General features: G+C 46.3%; 1 long non-coding RNA gene across 2 annotated transcripts in view; it reads left to right on the plus strand.

Annotated features, from left to right (window-relative positions):
- LOC104847219 (uncharacterized) overlaps positions 1-21,928 on the plus strand; it is a 301,670-nt gene that overhangs the window by 146,966 nt on the left and 132,776 nt on the right. The gene's annotated exons all lie outside the window — the stretch shown is intronic.

Consider the following 21,928-nt stretch of genomic DNA (forward strand, 5'->3'; position numbering starts at 1 on the left):
AATCTTCCCAGCTTTGTTCTCAGAGTTTCAGGTCCCTCAAGTGTATTTTCCTAGATTCTGTGCCCCTTTTCATCTTGTGGACATGCATTTCTGAGCTCACCAAAACCATCCTGTGCAGCCACATTTGTTCCCTTATAAGCGATTCCTCTCTTTTTTGTCCCTGACTGGGATTATTCAAGATCATTCACTATTATTACATAAGCAGAATTTGGGGGTTTCCCCCGAAATGTCTTTTCTCACTTGGAATCTGTGCATGTTCAGACTTCATAAGCCCCCACCAATGTTGTTTAGCTCTAGCAAATTTGCTAAGTCTTTCTTTGCCTCAGCGTCTTCATCTCAAGCTGGGCATGATAATAAGATTTATATCAGAGAGTTGTTGCAAGGATTGAGAGGAATCATGCATAATTGAAATTAATATTAGTATTATGTCCACCTATTATTGAAAGGAGTGCCTGGGTAGTGCAAACAGTTAACGCGCTCAGCTGCTAACCGAAAGGTTGGAGGTTCAAGTTCACCCAGAGGAGCCTTGGAAGAAAAGCCTGATCATCTACTTAGGAAAAATTCAGCCACTGAAAGCCCTACAGGTCACAGTGCTGCACTGACACACGTGAGGTCACCATGAATTGGAACAGGCTCCATCAATGGGGACTGGTCTTTTTGAATTATGGAAAAACCTTGTGGCTAAAAGTGATAGAAATGCAACTCAAACCAACTTGAACACAAAACAAGAATCCCTTCGCTCAGAGAAGTTTCCCCAAGGGATCACCATCAAGCAAAGTCCAGGTAGACCTGGCTTTAGCCCAGCTGGAGTCAAAGCTCTGTGGGGGTCATCAGGACTCAGGTCCCCCCTTCTTGCCAATGCACACACAGGCGAGGTGGTGGTGGCAACACCAGGCCTATGTCTTCCTCAGCCCCAGCTCAGCAGGCCTGTGGTGAGGAGGCAGAAGCACACAGCATGGTCTTGGCTTCTGTCCCTGTGAACTGGCGCCACTCCCAGAAAAGAGAGGAAACAAACTCTGACTTTGGGAAACGTGCTTTTCCAAAGAGGAGCGCACAAGAGCCTTGCTTGCTGTGCGCGATTCTGCTGACACTAACTGGACACCTCCTCCGTAGCTAACAGGCAGCCGGGCCTCTGAGCCCAGCTCTTTTCCAGCAAGATGTGACACCCCACCAGAACTTAGATGGGTGACCCCAACCCTCTCCCACCGGTCCCTGCTTCTCACTCCTCATCCACCTCTTCCATTCCTGACTTTGACTCTTGTCTTCGACATCCGCTAGACTCCTAAATGGGCTCCACTCAGCTTGATCCTGATAGTTGGTGGTTAATTGGCCTTGTCTTTACCTTTTGACCCCACTGTGCCTCTCAGATGATTTTTCCACACCTGGTAGTTGACCTTGGTGTCACTCTGCCCAGGCCTGAAGGATTGGATTTTGTGTTTGCTTGCAATTTTTCTGAAAAAGATGCTTGATCTGTCCTGATACAGACCTGGTCACTCACTATGGTATGCTGTGACACTTCTGGGTCACATCCCAGCTGCAGACTCGTGGCCACTCCATGTGTGTCAGAGCAGAGCTGTGCTCCATAGGGTTGTCAATGGCTGATTTGCTAGAAGTAAGAATCATCAGGCCTTTCTTCCAAGGAGCCCCTGGGTGGACTGGAATCTCCTACCTTAGTTAGCAGCCAAGCCTGCTGTTTGTACCACCCTCTTTATTTATTTATTTTCCTCTGTCACGCTGGTTATAATTTTTTTAGTAGCCTAGAATCCTTTGCCCCTTCACTTCCTCAATTTGGTGTCCTTTTGCAGCATTGCCTCTGCCATTGTACAGTCTTCATGGAATCCAGGTGCTTCGCTTCCTGCGTGGAAGTGGAAGGGTGTCCAGAATGCTGTGTGCAGTGTCCTGTCTTTGCCCCCCTAGCAGCTTTGGAAGGAGAGGTGGCCCACTCATTCCCCTGGAGGCACCTGCCCACCAGAGGGTTCCTGTCCTGGACTGAACCTGGTTCTCCACCTCCAAACCTGGCTTTCCTGTTACCTCCACCGGCTTCCAGCACATGCCCCTGTTTGCTTGAATCAGCAACTGTAGTTGCTTTCAAGAACCCTAGCTGATATTCTTGTGCTGTGCTTCATCTTTTCTGGTTTTATAGATTTATTTAGGCTTTTTTTTAATTCCTCTCTAAAGTTTCCGTTTAAACTCTTTCTGATCACACTTGCAAGTCTTTTGCAGCATGTTCTCATATTTTGGTCAGTACATTCTACTTCCTGCCAGGACCCCACTGTTCTGGGGCAGATCTGGGCTGCGGGCCAGGAGACAGAATTCCCCATGCTGACACCATCCACGTACCCAGATGTTCCCCATATACTTCCTCTCTTCTCCTTTCTCTTCCAAAGTCACGGACTTCAAGTGAAAGAAGGAATGAAAACACCACCTGTAGCACCAATCCCTTCAATTTCCTCTCCAGAACTTCAAAGTAAATATAAATATACTGGATTTAGACTCATAGAATCATAGACTGTCAGACTTGGAAGAAAACTGAGAAATCATCACAGGTCTTTATTCAAGTGCCATCTTTGATCATTTGGTTGTGGCTGACTAGGTTGCCACATCTGGGCAGAATAGGAAAGGTGCTGGGAGTGATTAGCAATGCCTGCATGGATGTGGTAAGGGGAAGTAATAGCACGTGAGCTAACTATTTGCCAGTCTTTCTACAACCTGCTCTTCGTTTTACAAATGAAATCAAATCACACATATATCAAGTTATCTAAAGCTATGCAGGGAGCTGGGGATAGTGCCCCTGGAAGACTTTCAGAATTGGAGTTCTGCTGCCCTAGGGCCAGAGGGTGGTATGGAATGCAGGAAAGGCAGTCCCCAGCTGTGTTGGCCACGGAGGCCACAGGGTTTAGGACCCCCAGGGAGCTTACCCATGAGTTTGGACTTTTTGTCAGACTGCAGTTGAAGACTTTGGAAATGGCTGCCCCAGTGGAGTACACTCCATTTCCCTCCAAGTGAGGAGAAAACAGCCTGGTGAACCTTCATCACACTTGAAATGTAACCTGGCATGACTCATCAGCGCTAGCTGTGGGAAGATGAAGATGACCCATCCTTCAGGGGAGGGTCAGCCCCATATTTTAAAATCTGTCCTGACTCTCAAGGCCTGGGTGGTCATAAAAGCCCGAGAACCATGCAGAAGCAGAGAGCCCAGGGACTTGGTGGCTCTCCCAAGCTCAGCAAGCCCCAGGAGAGGGGCCTTCCTTCAGGACCAAGGTTTCCAGGGGCGGGTTTCTCAGTAAGGAATAAAGAGCTGTTGCTTCTATAGGGTCGCTGTGAGTCAGAATGGACTGGACAGCACTGGGTTTGGTTTTTTTGGTTTTGCTTCTTAGGGCAGGAGTGCACAGGGACTAGGATCCACACTCAGGGTCTGCCTTAGAAATGAGACAACATCCTGTTTTATTACAAGCCTGTTGCTGGCAGGGAAAGCCGTCTGCCTGCTGTGTGGGCAGGAGCCCAGCATTGCTGTGGGCAATTCCAAGCCAGTACTGGGAGCTGACATCAAACCAGGGAAGAACAGAGCTGTGTTTCAGCTGATGAAGCAGTAGGGTTTTGTTTTTAAACCCTTCTCCTGCACTGTCCTTACTGTGTGTGCGGGCACGCGGGGCGCTCTCTACCAGCACCCATTTCCCACAACCCACCCCGCCCCCTCTTTTTTTTTTTTTTTTTTTTACCCCCTCTACCTTCCCCGCTCCCTACACCAGCCCCTGTCCCACCCTGGCCCCAGCCGGGCTCCCCAGTGCCCAGCCCCCAGACAGAGGCTGAGGAGCAGGGGGGGGGCCCCCGGACTGTGGCCTGAGGCTATTTACAGAGTGGGGTGGGGGAGGGGAGAGAAAGCCACTGCTTTGTTCATCTTCTGAGCCTCCAGAGTCTACAAAATTCATCCTTTTTCTAAGAAGCTTTCCTCTTTAGGTTTCCACAAATGAAAAAAAAAAAGGAGATTCACTTCAAAAAAAAAAAACTAGAAGGAAAATTGTTTTCTCTGTTGTCCAATTTGTTATTATTATTTTAGTTTTAGTTTTTAATACGGGTCTATGAAGGTATAAAGGCAGTCGCTTTTCTCAGTCGTGTTTTTATCACATTCTTGTTTTCCTTCGCCTGTGCCTTATCAGTTAAGAAGGCAAACAGTATTTTAGGAGACTATGCACTGTGTTCTCGGCTCAGCTGATGTCACACCTGGCTGTGGGGAATTGGGGGTTTTCTGTAAACTTTTTTAATCGCATTTTCCGCTGAGGCTAAAAATGACCTGTGGGAGTCTTCCTTTCACGCTGAAAATTAACGTCACTCAGATTGCTTCCACTTTTACAAGTTAGAAAGAAAAAGTTGCTGTCTTCAAGCAGGTTTTTAAAACAAAGGTTTTTTTTTTTAATAAAGGTGTGTTTTTTAACAAAAGCAGTTTTAGTGGGCTGGTTAGTTGTCTGTACGTGATTTCCCTGGCTCTTTTTAAGATGTGGACTGAACAGACCCCACATCAAATACAGCATGTTAATTTATTGACTTTTTTTATTTTAAACTCTGAACTCAAACAATAAACTTTTCATGGAGTGTCAGAATAGGTATATGGGTTGAAAAAGGTTTTTAAAAGATACAGTCAGTGGAGATAAAGGGATTTTAGAAAAAAAAACTTGTAAAATGTGCTGGAAAATGAGTGTGTTACTTCACATTGGGACATTTAATTTTGTCTTAAGGACATAAACACTCGACTTGAAAAGAGTCAGTTGTCCACCACGTCGCGTAAATCAATGTGCTGATGTAAGCCTAAAACCACGTAAGCTCACAGTTTTTGTTATATATTTTAATATTACATAAATTCATTTTATGGGAGTTTTCAAAATCTTGGGAAGAAGGGATATATGGCACAAAAAAGAATGACATAAAGCATGTTAAATCCAGTCTGCTTGTTCTTAAACAATTTTTAAGGTACAGGGTATTAAACAAATGGATATTTTTTTCTCCACTCTCCAGTTACTTAAGAGAAAACAGAAGATTATCTTTACAGTGAGGGAAAGGGTATAGAGGGCAACTTTTTTTTTTAAAGGATGAGCTGTATCAGTTGGCACAGTGCTCTGCATATTATATCTTTGTTGGTAATTTTAAAACATGAACTCCAAGTTTTTATTAGTATACTTTCCCATGAGCCACTGGGTCAAAGCCTACCCTATCTGTGTCAGGCAAGGGCCCAAGATGAGAAGCAAGTAGAATACAGTCATAAAAAGTCTCTAACAGAGCAGCTAAACTTGTGTAATTAAGAAAGCTCCAGTACTTCCATGGTAGCCTACTTCTAGATAAGTGTAGTTGCAGGCTTTCAATGCCAAGGGAAAATCTCTTCATTCAAGAAGCTGGATGAGGAAGGAGGACAGCTCAAAGAAAAAAAGTTTTCTGTGTTACAGCCACGTATTTACATTACCAATCAACTTTTGGCCTGGGGAAGAAGTGATAACTTGTTTAGCTTTTCAAAAGGAATTCAATATCCTGTTGACTAAATACTGAGCAGACTCAGAGAAATGTGACTACTGAACAGTGCACTTGATCTTTTCCAGGAAAGCAGAGGGCATAGCTTTGATCATAAGAAGCAGCATTGATAGTACTTTTTTTTGCTTTCTGGAAAGTCACTCAGGAAAGAAAACATACTTGAAAAATTATTTTTAAAATAGGTTGTTTTGGCTTCCGGTTCTGGAACAAGATGGTATAGGCTCATTTTTCCCTGCGTCCCTCTAAATACAGCTAAATACCCTGGAAATTATTCAGTAGGCACCAGTAAAGAAACTCTGAAAGCTGGAAGGAAGAAGGTGGACTGGCTGGAAATCTTAAGACTTGAGAGACAACAAAGTGTTGAGTTTCCACGTTATCTTTTTATCTCCTGCAAGTGCTAGACTGGGCACTGGAGAGGCGCATAACCTGGAATCACCAACCAAAACAAAAACCAAACCAAACCCAGTGCTGTCGAGTCACTTCCGACTCATAAGCGACCCTATAGGACAGAGAAGAACTGCCCCATAGAGCTTCCAAGGAGCGCTTGGCGGATTCAGACTGCCGACCCTTTGGTTAGCAGCCATAGCACTTAACCACTATGCCACCAGGGTTTCCGAATCACCAACAGACAGAGACAAAAACAAACAAACAAAAACAAGCATATCCTACTCTCTCTGACCAAAGGTCTAGGAAAGGGGAAGGCCAACAGAGACCCCAGCCCCCACTCCATAACCTAGGGCCTTGGTAAGTAATCTGATCTTCCAGTACCAGCAGCAGAGCCTCAGGCAGTCCTAGCCCTTGATCCGCAGCCTAGACAGCAGCAGCGAAGCCCTGTGTCTTTATGGCCTTCACCCAATGGCACGAGGAGGCCCCTGCCCCCAGGAAGTTGTCCAGTGGCAGCAGATGGCCTGGAGAAGTGCCTTCTGCCCCTGCAGACAGAACCAGCATGGGTTCAGCAGGAGCCCCAACAGCACCAGGAGGACAAAACAGACCAGAATAGCATTGCAAGGGCTCAGAAAACTAAACTTACATTGGAGATAAAGAAAAAACTAGTCCATAACTTACATGCTAAGCCTAAATAGGATGACTGCCTGTTAAAATAGAAGATTTAAACAGGATCAAGAAGTCTCCTAACATAATAATGAAAATGTCCAGGATACGATCGAAAATCACTTGTCATACCACAATTCGAATAAGGAAAGATAATCAATTGATGCCATAACAGAGATGAACCAGATGTTAGAATTATCTGTCAAGGATTTTTTTATCATAAAAATGCTTCAAAGATCAATTACAAATTTCCTTGAAACAAATGAGAAATAGAAAATTTTAGCAAAAAATTGCTAATTATAAAAAAATCGAATGGAAATTATACAACTGAAAAATACAGTAACTAAAATAAAAACCTTAATGGATGGACCTAACAATGAAGTGGAGATACAGCATAGAGTTAACCTGAAGATGCGGTTGTCGGCTGCCATCGGCTCAGCCCTGACTCGTGGCAACCCAGACCCATGCACGGTGGAACAAAATGCTGCCCAGTCAGGCACCATCGCCATGATCAGTTGTGGGTCAGACCATGGTTTTCATTGGCTGATTTTTGGACATAGATCTCCAGTCCTTTCTTCCTAGTCTGTCTTAGGCTGGAAACTCCACTGAATCCTGTTGAGCGTTATAGCAGCACACAAGCCTCTGCTGACAGAGGGTAGTGACTGCACACGAGGTGCATGGGCCAGGAATCGAACCCGGGTCTCCCACAGTCTACCACTGAACCATCGCTGCCCCCAAACTTGGAGACAGGTCAATAGAATTTACTCAATCTGGACAACAGACATAAAATAGATTTTTTTTTTAATGAACAGAACCTCAGAGATTTGTGGGACAATAACAGAAGATCTACCTTATCTATTCTTTTCATCAGAGCTCCAGAAAGAGAGGAGAGTGTAGGACTGAAAAAGATTCAAAGAGATAATGGCTAAACACTTCCAAATGTGGCAAAAGACGTAAATCTATAGATTCCAGAAGCTGAGCAAGCCCTAAATGGGATAAACACAAAGAATTCCTCACCAAGACACATCATAATCAAAACAAGCAAACTAAAGACGAAAGAAAAATCTTACAAACAGCCAGAGAGAAACAATGCATTACCTATCAGGGAGCACCAGTTTGGATGCCAGTGAACGTCTCATCTAAAACGATGGAAGCCAGAAGGAAGGGGCACAATATTTTCCAAGTGCTGAAGGAAGAGAATTGTCAGCCTCAAATCCTATACCCTATATTCAGTGAGAGAGCTGAAAGGAGAAATAGACAAATCCATGATTATTATTTGGGGACTTTAACACCCTCCCAGCCTCCTCTCAGCAATTTGTAGGCCTACTTGAGAGAGAAAATCAGCAGAAATATGGAAGAACTCAACAACACCATTATCTTAGGCTGGGTTCTCTATAGGAGCAAAACCAGTGAAGCCTATATGTAGGGAGATTTATTTCAAGGAAATGGCTCAGACACTTGTGGAAGCTGGCAAGTCCCAAATCTGTGGGCTGGGTATCAGGCTGGAGGCACCCCTTGGCTCTCACATGGCTGCAGGGGCTGACAGACCCCAAATCGGCAAGTCAGACGGTAGGCTGCTGGCTCGCGTCCCAGGAGCTGGAGGTCAGAGGATGATGAGTCAGGTGCAGGGTTGAGAGAGGGTGAACTTTGCCAGAACTTCCACACGTATTGAGTGCAGGCCACACCCCCAAGGAAACTCCCCTTTCAACTGATCAGCTGCTCACATCAGACCACAACATGTAAAATGATTACATAATATCTGCCAAACCACTGGAAATCGTGGCCTAGCCAAGTTGGCACATAACCTTGGCCATCACAACCATCAACCAATAGGATCTAATTGGCATTTATAGAACATTGTGCCCAACAACAACAGAATACATGTTCTGTTAAAGGGCCATGGGCCATTCACAAGATAGTCTATGTCCTCGGTCATAAAACAAACCTTAACACATTTAAAGGAATTAAAATCATATAGAATATGTCACCTGACCACAACAGAATCAAACTAGAAATCAAAACAAATGGTACCCAAAATCTCCAAACACCTGGAAACTAAACAACAAACTTCCAAATAATTCAGGGTTCAAAAAGGCAATCTCAAAGGAAATAATAAAATAGAACTGACTGAGTATGAAAAAACAACATATTAAAACTTGTGAGATGGCAGCCAACAGTGCTGAGGGGAAATCGATGGCAGTAAATGCTTATGTTAGAAAAGAGGGAAGATCTCAAATTACTAATCTAAATTCCTATTTCAGGAAATTAGGAAAAGAAGATCAAAATAAACCCAAAAGGAAAGAAGTAATAAAGAGCAGAAGCCAATGAAAACTAAAAACAATAGAAAAAAATTACTGAAGCAAAGAAGTGGTTCTTCAAAATTCAGCAAAATTGATAGCCTCTAGCAAGACTGACAAAGATAAAAAGAAAGAAGAGACAAATCACCAACATCAGAAATGAAACAAGGGTAGCACAACAGATTCTGAAGCCGCCAAAAGGATAATAAGAGAAAACTATGAATAACTTCATGCCCATAAACTCAATAATTTAGAAGAAATGGACCAGTTTCCCCCAAAACCACGAACTACCAAAACACAGCTGTGATAAAATAGATAACCTGAATCCTGTAACTATTAAAGAAATTTGATTTGCACTTAAAATCCTCCCCCCCAAAAATATCCAGGCCCAGATGTTTTCACTGTAGAATTTTACTAAACAGTCAAAAAAAAAAAAAAAAAAAAAACAGTCAAGGAAGAATTAATGCCAATTCTATATACTCTTACAGAAAATAACAGCAGCCACTTTTCAATTCCTTTTATGAAGCCAACATCACCCTGATAACAAAACCAGCCAAAGACAACACACACACACACACACACACACACACACACAAGGAGAACTGTAGACCAACATCTCTCATAAACTGTGATGCAAAAATAAAACTAAATTTAGCAAATCAAGTCCAACAGCATGAAAAGAATAAAACATCGTGACCAAATGGGATTTATTCTAGGTGTGCAAGTCTTTAAGTTGCTCTAAGCACAATAAGAAGCCCTGGCGGCACGGTGGTTAAGAGCTCGGCAGCTAACCAAAAGGTCAGCAGTTCGAATCCACCAACCACTCCTTGGAAACACTACAGGGCAGTTCTACTCTGTCCTACAGGGTCACTATGAGTCAGAATTGACTCGACCACAATGGGGTTTTGTTTTGTTTTGCTTTAAGCATGATATTAATGATGATAACAGCTAAAATACATTGAGCACTTTCTACTGCCAACACTGTGGAGAGCTTTTCACCATCAACCTTTTACTTAATCTGCATAACCATGAGCAATGTTATTATTGGTCCTATTTTTATAGATGGAGGAACTAAGGCTCAGAGAGATAATTTGCCCAAAGACACAACTGTCTAAGCCGTGGAACCCAGATTTCAACTCCTAGAATTTGGCCTCAGAAGCACGTTCTCATGCGTCCCAGAGAAACTAAGCTAGTGAGGGCAGGAATAGCTTGGCTCAAGGGCTCTCCCACTGGCCAAGTGGGTACAACCTGGTGTGGGAGGCTAGGGGTGCAGGGTGCAGCCTGTGCCAGTGTTAGGAGGAGATAAGAGTCACCATGGGCCTTGTTGTCATTGCCTCCAAACTAATGAGCTGCTTGAGTAGGACGCCAGACGGGCTGTTAATCAGACCAATCCTCAGGTTCCTTGAAGGATCCAAAGATTAGACTGAGGCAAACTACCTGCCCAGTCTAAAAACAACTCCATCACTTCTAATAAGGACTCAGGCTAAATTGAAGTCATTCTTTCAGATGCAGATAAAGCTTTACTCTGTGTCACTGACTTAACATTGGAGTAGGGTCAGAGAGGCAACTGGGGCTCACGGGTGCCAAGTGGGCAGCTTCTCAGCTGCGATTCCTAATATTTCATGCTTTGGACAGCAAGTTCCTGCCTACTTTTTTATGCTGAGGGAAAGGATATCTGTTTAAAAATCCCACTTGCCTTGCTTTGCACTAAAGATTATAGAAACATTCTTAGCTATCTAGTTATGATAACCCAAAACTGCAAACAACCCAAGCTTCCACTAACAGTGGAATAGATAAATATGTTATACTCAGCAAGGAACTTGAACACTATAATGCAGCACATAGTAACGTGGGTAAATCTCACCGGCTTAGGACTTGTCAATCTCTTCCTTCTGTTAACAACAGGACGAGAGGTGTTAGTATAGAGTTAGACAATTCTGAGAAAGCATCTTTGTTATGTTAGAGTGGGGTGGGACTTTCAAGACTACCCAGTGCAACCCTTGTGTTTGCTGAGGATGCTCAGGTCAGGAGGGAAAGGGACTTGTAAGTTGAGCAGTAAGTACACAGGTTCACAGGACACCTGGCAGTGACCCCACACCAGGGTTGGAGGACCAAACAAGATCTTGTTGATCCAAAATCAGCTGTCACCCTCAGTTCCTTTGCTTCATTTCCAACCACGAAATGCATGTGGCTGCTCCATTTTGGCTGAGGGATGTCTGCAGTTAGCACATCTGTTGGCATGCCCAGGACAGACCTTTGCAGGACCCAGTGCTGCAGCTCACTCTGACCATGCAGAACCTAGAAGTACCTGCCACACGGGCTCAGCCAAGGGCCCTCCGGTCCAGAATCCTGCCACTCACACTGGTGAGAAAAGATGCTCTGGGACGACCGGTGACCTGCAAAGGCCGGTGCTTGTGCCTCCTTCATGCTCTGGATGACCTATGATGACAACATAATACACAGGCTTCTCTACGTCTTTCTTGATCCTATCTGCATCTCTGACTTGCGTAGCCTCTTGGAATAACGAGGGCCATATGTTTCCTTACTCACCACACAAATTAGAGTTAAGGCCAAAAGAACATGCTGTCTCTTTCAATTTCTGCAGGCCCCTCTACTTACAGTATTTTCAATTTTGGTAAGCAAACCCCGGTTTTTGTTAGTGGTAGCCGTCATGACTTCCTGCATGCTCTTCAGTCACCACCATCACAGATGAAAAGCTCTTAGTCTTTGGCATCTCCTCACTCACAATTGTATCCATTGCCATGTTGCCCTTCTTCTGATTCTGTTAAGTTTCTGATCCAAGAAGCAAACTCAGATCCAATCATGTAGTGTGATCCTCAACTCTCTTCAGTGCTTGGGTAGGAGAGACCCAAGTTTCCAGCGTACTGAAAAAGAGAGCCTTTCGCTCCATGAAACCCTTTAGAAAATGGAGTGCAGACCACAACCCCGGGTGCCATGGCAAGAGGTACTGGGCACCGTGGCCCTGACCCCTCAGGATCACAAAGTAAGAAGCCACAGGGAGCTCAGGGAAACTGAAGAAGGGAGAGAGGACTTCCAGCTGGGGGTTCCAGGGAGGCGCTGTGAAAGAGGAGCCGTTTGAATTGGGTGAGTGGGAGGGAATCGCGTGGACTCACAACTAAACGAAAATCATCACAAAGAGGAGCTAAGATTCATTAATAGGCTTTGGGAAGACTCTGTGAAACTCCTGAAAATGGATGTTAAGTATTAGATGTATTAGAGTAAGTGCATTTAATGGAGAAAAATCCATGACTTTTATCAGATTCTCAAAAAAAGTAGGTGGAGTTCTGATCAGAGACACAATAGATGGACCCTGATGAAATAGGAGAAAAATGTAGAACAAAACTCAAATTCTTAAAAAATCTGGACTTACTGGACTGATTGAGACTAGAGGAACCCTAGAGACTATTACTCTCAGTTACCCTTTAAACTTTAAACTGAAGATACTCCTGGAGGTCACATTTCAGCTGAATACCAGATTGGCTCAGAAAATGAGCAGTATCACCTGTGAGTACTGTGCTCCTTTAAAAAAGATCATCTATATGAGACCTAATGGTCAACATTTACTCTAAAGCAGTGATGAGAAGGTAATGGGAGCAAGGGAAACTAGATTAAGGGAAACTGAACAACCAGAGTGAAAATAATGAGAATATTGACACATTGTGAAAAATGTAACCAATGTCACTGAACAATCTATAAAAAATCTATATAAAAAAAAGATCTATAGAAATTTTTAAATAGGATCCTAATTTGCTGTGTAAACTCTCACCAAAAACACGATAAAATATTTTTTTTTAAAAAAGAAGGAACTAGGGAGGAAAGCTAGAACGGAGTATGTATGCAAGCGATGTGTTTGCCCAAGAGAAGAACGAGTGAAATCACGTGCGATGTAAAAACAAAGATTCCTCGTTAGTTTGACCCACCACCCGTCTGTCAGTTTGTCACACTGCGGTGGTTACACCGCAGTTTGCTGCGACGCTGGAAGCTATGCCACAGGAGTCACCTATAGTGGACAAGTTTCAGAGGAGCTTCCAGACTAAAGCAGACAGGAGAAAGGCCTGGCAATCTAATTCCAAAAATTAGCTAACGAAAACCTTATGGACCATGACAGAATATTGTTCAATATTGTGTTGGAAGATGGCCCAAACATACCAATAATCATGAAAACGGCACAGAAGCAGGCAATGTTTCGTTCTGTTATACATAATGTTGCCATAAGTTGGAGCCAGCTTAATGGCAACTAACAACAGCAACGATTATCTGGGAGGAATTCATCACCACGTGGTACACGATACAGACATCCCAAAGGTGAAGTTATCTGAACTGTAAGAATTAGTGTGCTACACGGTACACGATACAGACGTCCCGAAGGTGAAGTTATCTGAGCTGTAAGAATTAGTGTGTTACATGGTACACGATACAGACGTCCTGAAGGTGAAGTTATCTGAGCTGTAAGAATTAGTGTGTTACACAGTACACGATACAGACGTCCTGAAGGTGAAGTTATCTGAGCTGTAAGAATTAGTGTGCTACACCATATTTCAAATAGACATATACTTTCAACAAAACAATATTAGCTTTTGTGGCAGTAACAATTTTATTTTTGTAAACAAGACCCCTTTCTCTTCCTACCCTTGTGATGGTTTCCCTGTCGGAAGAGTACTTCCCTGCCTTGGCCATATGACTTGCTTGGACCCGAGGGACATAGGCACAGATGGCTTTATGAGGCTTTATGAGGTTTGCATGTTTCTGCTCACTGCTCTCTTGCTCTCTGGTCATGTCAGCCACTGTCATAATAATAAGGAACACATACGGCAGAATTAAACCCAAGCCTACTTAAGACCTGCTGACACACAGTCAACTCACAAACGCCTGAAAGTAAAATAAATGTGTGTTATTGTAAGACACTGGGGGAAAAAAAAGCAGGTTAAGCCCAGAAAATGTCCTCCCTAGTGAAGGACTGACCAGAGGACCCATTTTTCATTTGTTGTGGGAAAGCTTAGAGTAAATTTGGGGACCTGTTACCTGTGTGTGGGCCAAAGATGAGTGCATCCAGGCAGAGCCTTTAACCTGGATTCAAGGTGACTTCAACCTCCTAAAGTTGTGTACTTGTCTTATGTTTTTATTTTTGTGCATTTTTCGGGATGTGGCCAGTCATTTTCATTAGATTCTCAGAGGCATGGCCCCGATAACTTTATGCACCAGGGCTCTGGAGAGGAGACGCAAGATGTAACCACAGAGCAGGCGACGGAAATGTGGAGGAGCCCGGGCCCAGGTAGGACAGAGCAGCAAGAGGCTTTAGATACCAGAGAACAGGACTGAGTCTGTGGGCTACTGAAAGACGGAGCAGGGGGACCCAGAATTTGAGGGAGGGTTTAGAGTCAACTTTCAAAGCTTAGCGCAAAAGCTTACTTCTGGGGCACCTTGCCTGATTCCCCCAGCTGCCCTGAGCCTCTGAGCTGGGCCCTTCCTGGGCCTCTCCCTGGAGACCAGGCCCTCCCCAGAGAGGCCTGAGCAGGGTCTGGCACATAACACATGTCCTGAGTGGCTGGACCTGGCTCCCCACCCCGTCATTTTTAGAAGGTGACCTTCCAGGTCACGCTGGGCTGGAAGCACCTGTGTTCCACAGCAGCCACGTGGGCACAGGACCCGGGGTTGTGATCACCTGACTCTCCTGGGTGTCTATTCTGAAGATGAACTGTGCCAAACTTTCTTCTGCCCTAACTGTGGTCATGATGACACACGGACAGAGTTCCCTGGAACTCAGATCACTCTGACGTTCTAAACGTACCAAAGCTCAAAACTCTGCTGCTGCTCAGCTCTGCTTTGGATGGGCCTGGGCTGTCGGCTCTGCACTCACTCCCTCTGTGAGGACATCTTTGCTGTTTCCAAAGCAGGCAGGGAGGACCTGGCAGAGCAGGGGCGTCAGAAGACCTAAGAACAGGCACAAAGCTGTGAGTTTCCTGCTGAGACTTCCGTTTCTGCAGCAGCAAGGACCTGTGAGCTTCTGGCAGGAGGAACTGGGATGGGCGGGAGCTGCCCGCAGTACAGCGCCACCTCACACCCCATGGGGGAAGGGTCTTCTGTGGGCAGAAGGGGCGCCCTGGCAGGGCAGGGACCCTGGCCGGCGGTTTCAGTGTGCGCAGCTACTGCTGCCTTTTCCAGACCGACCTTGACCCCAGGCCGCCCAACAACTGTTTCCTCGCTGACCAACTTACTTGGTTCGAAGGACATAAAATACCCGTGTGATCATGCATCCTCACGCATGTTGAGATGCAGCAAGCTTTTTCTGCTCCTCCAGGATGGCATCTGTTGGCCTGCTGAGTCACTCTGCAGGTGACACGCCAGCCCACCCATGTGTGTGAGCTCTCTGGCCGTTTGTCTGTGGTTCCCCCGTGAGTCAGCGGAATTGGGAGCATCACTTTGAACAGATGTTACGGAGATGACATAGCAGTCACAAGGCATCTGCTAAGAGGGTGAGTTTTGAATCATTGAGGAGGAGAACTCACAATGAAGTTCATTTGGGGTATGCTGAGTCACAGTCATCTATGCTCAGCTGTGGCATCAACGGCAAACCCAAAACCTGGGGCATTAGTCAGGTGAGAATCTGGAAATTTCTATAAAGTGTCATTTGGAGTAGAACTAGATAATTTTTTAATGGAAATTTGCAATTATCTATAAAACTGTAACAATCAAAATGTGGAAAAATTCATTTCTTACACTAAAGTAACAAACAGTGGTCCATCTACAGTAAATTTTTAGTTTTTAGAAATTTAAATCAACCACCACTTTTAAAGTTTGCTGTAAATCCAATACAGAAGTGAGAAGGATGCAGGAAGACAGGGAAGAGAGATGTCAGGGTTCCCACAATGTGATCACAACACCTGTCCTTCGAAACGTCTGCGACAACTTAGACACTTCCTGGTCTTTTCATTTTGTTTTTGATAGTGTCTTCCTGAAATCTCTAAGGGCCTGAATGTGGCATCATTTAAGACACTTTTCTGTTCCCTGAATCATCTTTGCTCCTTCTGGGTGGGCTGGTTCTTCTTCAAGGATCTTCTCAGCCACACTGCTTACTGGGAGGCTGGGCTGTGCCGTCAGGGTGGGAGGGAAGGCTCAAGTGGCTTTGTGCAGGCAATTTGTGTGGGTTTCCTCTGCTCTGCTCTGGTAGAGGGGCAGACTGGTGGCTCTGGATATGTGGGCTTGGGCTGGGAGATGGGGTCACTTCAGGTGCGCAGTCAGGCAGGCAGGCTGAGCTCCCCTGCATCTACCATGATCCCAGCAGGAGGGCCGTGATTAAGGGCCTCAGTCTGAGCCCCAGCCCCTCTGGCAGAGCCCTGCATTTCCTAGGGGCATCCTCCTGGAGGAAGCAGCTGAGCTGCACCAGCAGGTGGAGAAGGAGGGTAATGGACAAGCAAGGCAGACAGTCCTCTCCCAGTGACTCCCTGGTAGGTGGCCAAGCCCTGTCACCCAGGTGGAAGCCTCAGTCTTGACCTCAGGCCCCAAGGCCTGATTTCCGCCTCTGGCTCCGTGGACAGCATGATCCTTGGGACCTCTGTCTCCCAGTCACTTGGCAAACCCTTTGGTCTACTGGTATTTCTCTCTCCCCGCTTCTGCCCAAGCTTTTAGGACTTTATCATATGTGTGGCGGGTTTGTGCAGGGGATGAGGGAAGGGGCAGACGTGAACGAAGATTACCCACAGCTTCTACAAGTCTCACCTCCACCCAGGTATACCTCCACAGTAAAACCCTTCACAGACCCCTTTTTGAAGTAGATGGCTAGAGAGCTGCCATTGCGTTGACTCCAGCTCATGGAGGCCTTACAGCAGAAAACACGTTGCTCAGTCCCGCATCATCCTCAAGGTTGTCAGCACATTCAAATCCATCACTGAGGTTGTTGTGATAATCCATCTCAGCAAGGGCCTCCCTCGCCTTCACCAGACACCATGTCCTCCAGCGATTGAGCCCTTCTGATGGCACCTCAGAGTAAGAAAGCCAGACAATGTTTTTTTGTTTTCCATAAGGTTTTCATTGGCTAATTTTTGGAAGTGGGTCACCAGACCTTTCTTCCTCGTCTGTCCTAGTCTGGGAGCTGTGCTGAAACCAGTTGCCATGTCCCCCCAAAATATGTGCCAACCGGGCTAGGCCATGATTCCCAGTATTGTGTGATTGTCCACCATTTTGTCATCTAATGTGATTTTCCTATGTGTTGTAAATCCTGCCTCTATGATATTGATGAGGTGGGATTATCAGCAATTATGTTAATGAGGCAGGACTCAATCTACAAGATTAGGTTGTGTTTTAAGCCAATCTCTTTTGAGATATAAAAGACAGAGGTGAGCAGAGAGACATGGGGACCTCATACCACCAAAAAAGCAGTGCCAGGGGCAGAGCGCATCCTCTGGACCTGATGTTCCTGCATGGAGAAGCTCCTAGACCAGGGAAAGCTTGATGATAAGGACCTTCCCCCAGAGCCTACAGAGAGAGAAAACCTTCCCCTGGAGCTGGCGCCCTGAATTCAGACTTCTAGCCTACTACGTTGTGAGAGAATAAACTTCTCTTTGTTAAAGCCATCCACTTGTCGTATTCCTGTTCCAGCAGCACTAGACAATTAAGATACCAGTCCATCATGGGTGACCCTGCTGATATCTGAAATACCAGTGGCACAGCTTCCAGCATCACAGCAACATGCAAACCACCACAGATGACAGACAGCCGGACTTTTATGGAACACTTCCATGAAACGCTCTCTGGCATTCCCTCACATCCTACCTAAGAAACACCTCAGCTCTGCTAACTCATCACCTTAACTTTGAACATCCCCAAGCCACCAGCATCATGAAAGCCAGCTCACCTTGGCGGTTGTTTTGTTTTATGAGACCCTGTATAATGACATTAAGCTGGGCAACAGAAAAAAGAAATCCTAACCACAGCCTTGCCTGGCCTCTTACCCTCACCTCTGTCTCATTTGACCTTCTGTCGTACTCTGTCCTCTCAGTTTTTGAGTTCTCCCTCCCTCCAGCCTCCCTCCTTCCCTCCCTCCAGCCTCCCTCCCTTTCTCCCTTCCTCCCTTCCTTCCTTCATTTATTCTTTCACCATTTATTTGGCTTTGACCTCACCAAGGACTCTGAGCCTGGAGTGGCCCCAGAGCTGCAGTGCTGAGACCCTCCCCAGCTCCCTGTGCTCCCTCCTTCCTCCTCCAGCCCAGGGCTCCAACTGCTTTCCTGCCTTGTGTGAAAATCTCACTCACCACTTATTCTGACCATTAAAATTCTCCTCCTCCAGACAATCCAGGCCAGAGAATAAGCTCCAATCCTTCTGGCTTCCTCTTCATTGTTGTCCCCAAAGATAGGTTCCAGGCCCTTCCCATTGGAAAACCAGGAGGGAAGTAACAGTTGGTGAAGTGGCAAAGGTACGTAGTCCTTTGGCATAGTCTCCACTTTTAATCCCTGGAAGGCATCTCCCAGACTCCCTCCCTCGTTCTGAGCAACACCTCTCATCAACCCTGTGGCTCCTTTCTCCCCAGTGGCCAACACTGCTGCGCCTGCCCTTCTTCCCCGTGCAGGCCTGGATTTCTGGGCCCTCCAGCCTAGGTGACCTCCTTCCCAACACACAGGCATTCATTCCCCTGGGGTGTTCCATCACATACATTCTTCCCAGAATTTATTGCCAGGACAAAAAATTCCCCGAAGAACTGGTATATTTTCTTCTATTAGACAATAAGACCTGCACACCACCCTGTTTTCCTTGGTTACCAGGAAGCTCAGAGCTACATTTCATGCTGATTCCTGATGCAATCATCAGCTCCCCTTTCTGTTCTCTTCCTGTTCCCGTTTGTCAAGTTTATTCTTTGACGTGTGCACATGTGTGCTTATCATGACTCGAGTGCAAGCCCAGGTAACCCTGCCAGAAGGTCATCCAGCCACACACTCTTGACACACCGCCCTTGCTCGTCCTCCCACGCCTGATCACGTCAGCTTCCAGCACCTGCCATGGAATCCCCCTCCCAGCTTAGTGCAAGCTGGCTTTCCCTATGAAGCTTCCCAATCTGCTCACGCATTGGATTTGGGGTTCTGCAGTCCCTAGCCTCTGGCCCTTGGGATCACTGTGCCACCCAGAGCAGACCCTGACCACTTGCACCCCATAAAATGGGGGCTTTCATACAGAAATCCAGGAAGCAGAAAAAGGAACTTCTACCTACTTGGCCTTCTGTCCTACTCTCCTTCCTCCCAGTTTTTGAATTCTCCCTTACTTCAACCTCCCTCCCTTTTTCCCTTCATTCATTTATTCATTAAAAGAGTTGCTTTGCTGGGAGTTGAAGCCTGCAGAGACCCCTGGCCAGTAAACCACGGTTCTCTTCTTCTCTGCCACCTGTCTGGGTGACTTCTCACACCTTGTCTCAGGCAACACAAGGGGGAAGTGATGAAAGCCGAATTTTGGCCTCACAGGCCAAGGACGGGGTCTTAACAACGAAGGAAATCAGAAACTGACCAGCTGAAGTCAGTGAGGAGGAAGCTCTTGTCCCTTTCCTGGCTAGTTCTTCGTCCCAGCAGGTCAAGGTGGGTGTGCAGCAAACCTGACAGATCCCTCACCATGGCCCTGGGGCCAGGCATTTGGAGGTATTTCTGCAACTTCCTTCTGTCTGCCCCGGCACCTCAACAAGAACAAGAAAGAAGAAAGAAGCTCGCAGCCATCAGGGAAATGTCTCTTTGAGTGTGGCAGCTCAGCCTTTCACAAAGCTCCGACCCAGACCCAGGGCCCCTTGTTGTCTTGGGGAGAAAGGCTGCTTTCTGCAAGCTTTGGCTATTCAGCAGGGCTTTGTACAGTTACAGTTGAAGCTTCTCCTTAAAGGAGAATGTGTGCCCCACATTAAAATCACCCTATCTTATTTATTTGCACACCTCAAGAAAAATAAGAGACATGAAAGTTGTCTCAGAATGAGTGTAAGTATGGTGTTGGAGCCACCAACATAGCCAGGAAAGTCCAAGTTGAAAACCTGAGCCCGTGGCCTGCACCACCTTAATCAGATACAAGAACGGACAGACGCCAAGTCCTCCTGACACCATGCCGTTCCCCTGGGTGTGCTGAGTAAGAGTCTGAGCCTTTATCCTTTATTTCCAGACTTGGTGCCAAACCTGCTCATGGGGATCAAAGCTCCCATTGTCTGCTGCCCTGAAACTCTGCCACCAAACCCAAACCCAAACCCACTGCCATTGGGTCAATTCCAACTCAGCCATAGCACCTGCCAGTCGGCTAAGAGCAAAGACCACGATCCATGTCTGGTCATCAAGGGGGCCAGCGTCTCAAAATGGCCACATAAACAAGCATTGGCTCTTTCTTCCCCCTGCCAACTCATATACACCCATTCCCCACCCTGGTGGCTGGAGAAGTTCAAAATGTGTGAAAGGAAATCTGGTCAAGCATGAGGCCCCTGTATGCCATCACTCCACCCAAGAGAGAAAGGAAGCTCAGGAGGACATGGTCCCAGAGTTGGTTCACACGCCTTTTTTTGCTTGTCTGCCTTTCCAGGGATTATTCTGTCCCAAGTTGGGAACAGCTTGGGGTGAGGCCTGCCTCTTTGGGGACAGCTTCTGCCCTGCCACCTTTACTCCTCTGGACTCTGTTCCTGAATGTCTTTCAGACCTTTGCAAAGGCCAGGCTCTCTTGCTTTGGCCCTTTGCTTGAGCTGGGACTCATTTCTCCCCACCTTGGCCAGCCTACCCCTTTCATCCTTCCCTTCCCAACTTAAGTGGTTTCTCTAGTCCCTCCAAGACTGGCTAGAGCCCTCTTGTCTGGCCCTCCCACCCCCACCCCATTGCTGCATTGTGGTTCTCATCTTGTGGCTCTTTCCCTAGGCAGGGACCAAGTCAACCTGGATCACTGATAATGTTCCTAATGCCTCATACAGGGTCTGGCAAATAGCAGACTCCAAAAGATTCAGGGTATGAAAAGGCCCTGGGTTTACTGAAGGTGACCATTCAGCTGAGTAGAATCAAGAAGGGTTTCACCCCCGAGGAGCAGCAGGCAGAGCTCAGTGCCATATGGGAGTACAGGGTCTCCAAACCCAGGACGCTGGTCAGCTCTAACACTTGGGACACCTTGGGAGGCAGGGTCTTTTTCTGTGGAGCAGCTGAGGTTTCAGGTGAGCTATGAAGAGGTGGGTGGAAGGAACTGGGTTCATTCATTTTCTGGGGTGGAGTTGCCTAGGCCAGGACACCTGGGCGGCCCAACTCTACAAACCCTATAAAGGCAGAAACAAGTGACTCTCCAGTCTCCATGAAGGCAGGCCATCCAGGGAGTTCCCCGACTCTGCAGTCTCCATGAAGGCAGGCCATCCAGGGAGTTCCCCGACTCTGCAGTCTCCATGAAGGCAGGCCATCCAGGGAGTTCCCCGACTCTGCAATCTTTACTAGGCCAGACATCTGGGTGCCCCCACTACCCTGCAATCTACATAAAGACAGAACACCCAGTAACCCCGACTCTGCAATCTCTATGAAAGTAAGATTTAGCTTCTGCTGGTTCCCAGCACCCTGCACAGGGCCTGACCCAGGTAACTGCTCAGCAAATGTCATTTGGCTGGTTGAAGGGAGAAAAGTATAAGTGAGTGGACAAAGAAATGATTTCTTGCAAAATTGAGTGGATGATTCCAGCTTGGTATCAGCAGAGCTTAGCATATAAATGGGAAAACAAAAACAAACCAATCCTCCTGTAATATATCTAAAGATAAGTTCCCCATTCCTGGCATTTACTATCCCCATGAACACGTGGAGGCAGCGAGCAGAGAGTCACTTAAATGCCCATGACGACGAGAAGGAGCCACATGATGGAGCGACACCCACAATAAGAAAGAACACGTCCTCAGGCAGCAGCAAGGAGAGAGCTCACAGCACGGGGAGGAGAAAGCAAACCGCAGAATGATTCCATTTGTGTTAGTGAGTAAAACTCAGTGAAGACTGCTCTGCTGCTCTCAGATGGAGGCACAGAGTAAAAGTAAACACCTGGGCAGGAATTCCATACCAACCTCAGGGTGGTGAGAATGGGATGGG

The sequence above is a fragment of the Loxodonta africana genome, chromosome 15, assembly GCF_030014295.1.
Source record: "Loxodonta africana isolate mLoxAfr1 chromosome 15, mLoxAfr1.hap2, whole genome shotgun sequence".
NCBI lineage: Eukaryota > Metazoa > Chordata > Mammalia > Proboscidea > Elephantidae > Loxodonta > Loxodonta africana.